Genomic DNA, 5714 nt, shown 5'->3' on the forward strand with positions numbered 1-5714 from the left:
ATGTGACAGACTGTTGTACTCCTGTATAGTTAATGATGTAAGTCATGTGACAGACTGTTGTACCCTGGTATAGTTAATGATGAAAGTCATGTGACAGACTGTTGTACTTCTGTATAGTTAATGATAAAAGTCATGTGACTGACTGTTCTACTCTGTATAATAAATGTTGTATGTAATCTGACGGACTGTTGTACCCCTGTATAGTAAATGTTGTACGTAATCCGACGGACTGTTGTACCCCTGTATAGTAAATGTTGTATGTAATCTGACGGACTGTTGAACCCTGTATAATAAATGTTGTACGTAATCCGACGGACTGTTGTACCCTGTATAATAAATGTTGTATGTAATCTGACGGACTGTTGTACCCCTGTATAGTAAATGTTGTATGTAATCTGACGGACTGTTGTACCCCTGTATAGTAAATGTTGTATGTAATCTGACGGACTGTTGTACCCCTGTATAGTAAATGTTGTATGTAATCTGACGGACTGTTGTACCCCTGTATAGTAAATGTTGTATGTAATCTGACGGACTGTTGTACCCCTGTATAGTAAATGTTGTATGTAATCTGACGGACTGTTGTACCCCTGTATAGTAAATGTTGTATGTAATCTGACGGACTGTTGTACCCTGTATCGTAAATGTTGTATGTAATCTGACGGACTGTTGAACCCTGTATAATAAATGTTGTATGTAATCTGACGGACTGTTGTACCCCTGTATAATAAATGTTGTATGTAATCTGACGGACTGTTGTACCCCTGTATAGTAAATGTTGTATGTAATCTGACGGATTGTTGTACCCTGTATAATAAATGTTGTATGTAATCTGACGGACTGTTGTACCCCTGTATAGTAAATGTTGTATGTAATCTGACGGATTGTTGTACCCCTGTATAGTAAATGTTGTATGTAATCTGACGGACTGTTGTACCCCTGTATAGTAAATGTTGTATGTAATCTGACGGATTGTTGTACCCTGTATAATAAATGTTGTATGTAATCTGACGGACTGTTGTACCCCTGTATAATAAATGTTGTATGTAATCTGACGGACTGTTGTACCCCTGTATAGTAAATGTTGTATGTAATCTGACGGATTGTTGTACCCTGTATCGTAAATTTTGTATGTAATCTGACGGACTGTTGTACCCCTGTATAGTAAATGTTGTATGTAATCTGACGGGCTGTTGTACCCCTATATAGTAAATGTTGTATGTAATCTGACGGACTGTTGTACCCCTGTATAGTAAATGTTGTATGTAATCTGACGGACTGTTGTACCCCTGTATAGTAAATGTTGTATGTAATCTGACGGACTGTTGTACCCCTGTATAGTAAATGTTGTATGTAATCTGACGGACTGTTGTACCCCTGTATAGTAAATGTTGTATGTAATCTGACGGACTGTTGTACCCCTGTATAGTAAATGTTGTATGTAATCTGACGGGCTGTTGTACCCCTGTATAGTAAATGTTGTATGTAATCTGACGGATTGTTGTACCCTGTATAGTAAATTTTGTATGTAATCTGACGGACTGTTGTACCCCTGTATAGTAAATGTTGTATGTAATCTGACGGACTGTTGAACCCCGTATAATAAATGTTGTATGTAATCTGACGGACTGTTGTACCCCTGTATAGTAAATGTTGTATGTAATCTGACGGGCTGTTGTACCCCTGTATCGTAAATGTTGTATGTAATCTGACGGATTGTTGTACCCTGTATCGTAAATGTTGTATGTAATCTGACGGACTGTTGAACCCTATATAGTAAATGTTGTATGTAATCTGACGGACTGTTGTACCCCTGTATAGTAAATGTTGTATGTAATCTGACGGACTGTTGTACCCCTGTATAATAAATGTTGTATGTAATCTGACGGACTGTTCTACTCTGTATAGTAAATGTTGTATGTAATCTGACGGATTGTTGTACCCTGTATAGTAAATGTTGTATGTAATCTGACGGACTGTTGTACCCCTGTATAGTAAATGTTGTATGTAATCTGACGGACTGTTCTACCCTGTATAGTAAATGTTGTATGTAATCTGACGGACTGTTGAACCCTGTATAATAAATGTTGTATGTAATCTGACGGACTGTTGTACCCCTGTATAGTAAATGTTGTATGTAATCTGACGGATTGTTGTACCCCTGTATAGTAAATGTTGTATGTAATCTGACGGATTGTTGTACCCTGTATAGTAAATGTTGTATGTAATCTGACGGACTGTTCTACCCTGTATAGTAAATGTTGTATGTAATCTGACGGACTGTTGAACCCTGTATAATAAATGTTGTATGTAATCTGACGGATTGTTGTACCCTGTATCGTAAATGTTGTATGTAATCTGACGGACTGTTGTACCCCTGTATAGTAAATGTTGTATGTAATCTGACGGACTGTTGAACCCTGTATAATAAATGTTGTATGTAATCTGACGGATTGTTGTACCCTGTATAGTAAATGTTGTATGTAATCTGACGGACTGTTGAACCCTGTATAATAAATGTTGTATGTAATCTGACGGATTGTTGTACCCTGTATCGTAAATGTTGTATGTAATCTGACGGACTGTTCTACTCTGTATAGTAAATGTTGTATGTAATCTGACGGACTGTTGTACCCCTGTATAGTAAATGTTGTATGTAATCTGACGGACTGTTGTACCCCTGTATAGTAAATGTTGTATGTAATCTGACGGACTGTTCTACCCTGTATAGTAAATGTTGTATGTAATCTGACGGACTGTTGTACCCCTGTATAGTAAATGTTGTATGTAATCTGACGGACTGTTGTACCCCTGTATAATAAATGTTGTATGTAATCTGACGGACTGTTCTACTCTGTATAGTAAATGTTGTATGTAATCTGACGGATTGTTGTACCCTGTATAGTAAATGTTGTATGTAATCTGACGGACTGTTGTACCCCTGTATAGTAAATGTTGTATGTAATCTGACGGACTGTTCTACCCTGTATAGTAAATGTTGTATGTAATCTGACGGACTGTTGAACCCTGTATAATAAATGTTGTATGTAATCTGACGGATTGTTGTACCCTGTATCGTAAATGTTGTATGTAATCTGACGGACTGTTGTACCCCTGTATAGTAAATGTTGTATGTAATCTGACGGACTGTTGAACCCTGTATAATAAATGTTGTATGTAATCTGACGGATTGTTGTACCCTGTATAGTAAATGTTGTATGTAATCTGACGGACTGTTGAACCCTGTATAATAAATGTTGTATGTAATCTGACGGATTGTTGTACCCTGTATCGTAAATGTTGTATGTAATCTGACGGACTGTTCTACTCTGTATAGTAAATGTTGTATGTAATCTGACGGACTGTTGTACCCCTGTATAGTAAATGTTGTATGTAATCTGACGGACTGTTGTACCCCTGTATAGTAAATGTTGTATGTAATCTGACGGACTGTTCTACCCTGTATAGTAAATGTTGTATGTAATCTGACGGATTGTTGTACCCTGTATCGTAAATGTTGTATGTAATCTGACGGACTGTTCTACCCTATATAGTAAATGTTGTATGTAATCTGACGGACTCTTCTATACTGTAAAGTTAATGATGTAAGTCATGTGACAGACTGTTCTACTCTGGTATAGTGAATGATGTAAGTCATGTGACGGACTGTTGTACTCCTGTATAGTGAATGATGAAAGTCATGTGACGGACTGTTGTACTCCTGTATAGTTAATGATGAAGTAATGTGACGGACTGTTGTACTCCTGTATAGTTAATGATGTAAGTCATGTGACAGACTGTTGTACCCTGGTATGGTGAATGATGTAAGTCATGTGACGGACTGTTGTACTCCTGTATAGTTAATGATGAAAGTCATGTGACAGACTGTTGTACTCCTGTATAGTTAATGATGAAAGTCATGTGACAGACTGTTGTACCCTGGTATAGTTAATGATGAAAGTCATGTGACAGACTGTTGTACTTCTGTATAGTTAATGATAAAAGTCATGTGACTGACTGTTCTACTCTGGTATAGTGAATGATGTAAGTCATGTGACGGACTGTTGTACTCCTGTATAGTGAATGATGTAAGTCATGTGACGGACTGTTGTACTTCTGTATAGTTAATGATGTAAGTCATGTGACAGACTGTTGTACTCCTGTATAGTGAATGATGTAAGTCATGTGACGGACTGTTGTACTTCTGTATAGTGAATGATGTAAGTCATGTGACAGACTGTTGTACATGTGACGGACTGTTGTACTCCTGTATAGTAAATGATGTAAGTCATGTGACGGACTGTTGTCCGTCCTCCTGTGAAGTAAATGTTATTTGTCATTTGACGAAGTGCTGTATTCCTGTACGATTTGTGTTTGATATAATGTGATGGACCACTTTTAAAGAGGGCCATTATATAGTGCGTTAGGTCCTAACCGCAGGCAAGAAACACGAGAAAAAGTTAAATCAAAACATGATGTTTTTTTCAAACACACTTTATTTTAATTAGGTGTGTAGACTTTATAATCACGTGAATAACCTTTGGTGTGATCATAGTTACGACTTGAGTTTTCTAGACTTCATTTGCAATTTTGGCACACAGCGCATACAGGTGTCAATATTCAGATTCGTGTAATGTATGTGTCATTACCAAACAGTTTTTAAATCTTATTCTCAAAAATAGGCATGCGCTTAAGAAAAGAAAAAAAAAGAAAGAAAAAAGCGCTAACACCAGAAATAGGCTAGGACCAAAATACGTTTCCTTTTTTTATATATATATATAATTTTCACCTTGAACAAATTCATAAAATGTTAGATAATGATCAGTAGGAACAGAAGCTATTAAAGTAGACGGGTTGTTTGTTGGTTACATGGATGCTGGTTTTACCTCGAGTATATTTTGCACAAATGTTTAAATCTGGAAAAAATGTAAACTCACCAATAGATGTACAGGACTGAACACATGTGTAAACAGTATGAATGTAGTATAGAAAAATAGAACTGGAAAACAGATTTTAATAGTCTCTTTATTTTATTAGGAAAATAAGAAGTTTATTAATTAAAACAAGTCAAGATAACACAGAGAACGTTTGTAGAGCGAAGACAAATGTATACGCAGACGCGAAACTATGTCCTTAGGGTGACTTCATATTTACAAGTAAGTACTTTTAGTGACATCATAAGAAATCATTCATGTGACGTAATACAACTATTATGTCATTCTAGTAATGATTTTAAAATACTCATACCCGTAACCAAAGGGCGTTTTTATGCCGAATATTCTACATTGTCTGCCTTGTGATGCTTCCGAAAATTTATTTAATCTTATCACTATAATTCAGCAATCATCCTCACATTACATACACATGCATTTGTATGGATGATAACTAAGGTTTAAATAATCATATCAGAATTAATGAATGCCGTTTAGCGTAATATACAACGATTTCCGTCATGTGATGTACGAGCAGTACACTGATAAATAATGCTCCTCAATATCAGTTATTTACATAAGAGAGCCATCGATATTACTTTAACACATTTCCGTTAGTTTCGTATCTAGGATGAATTAAGGAGTCACATGGTCTGTAAACAGGGAGTGATGGATTATCGGACATAACAGATTGCTTCATGATCTAATGAACGCAATACTTCATTTATATCAAAGCCATAAACAGGGATGGAGAGACAATGGATGAATTACAGAAATAATGAC

The sequence above is a fragment of the Ylistrum balloti genome, unplaced genomic scaffold (assembly GCF_031769215.1).
Source record: "Ylistrum balloti isolate Yb309-2 unplaced genomic scaffold, AGI_CSIRO_Ybal_v1 Utg369772, whole genome shotgun sequence".
Taxonomy (NCBI): Eukaryota; Metazoa; Mollusca; class Bivalvia; order Pectinida; family Pectinidae; genus Ylistrum; species Ylistrum balloti.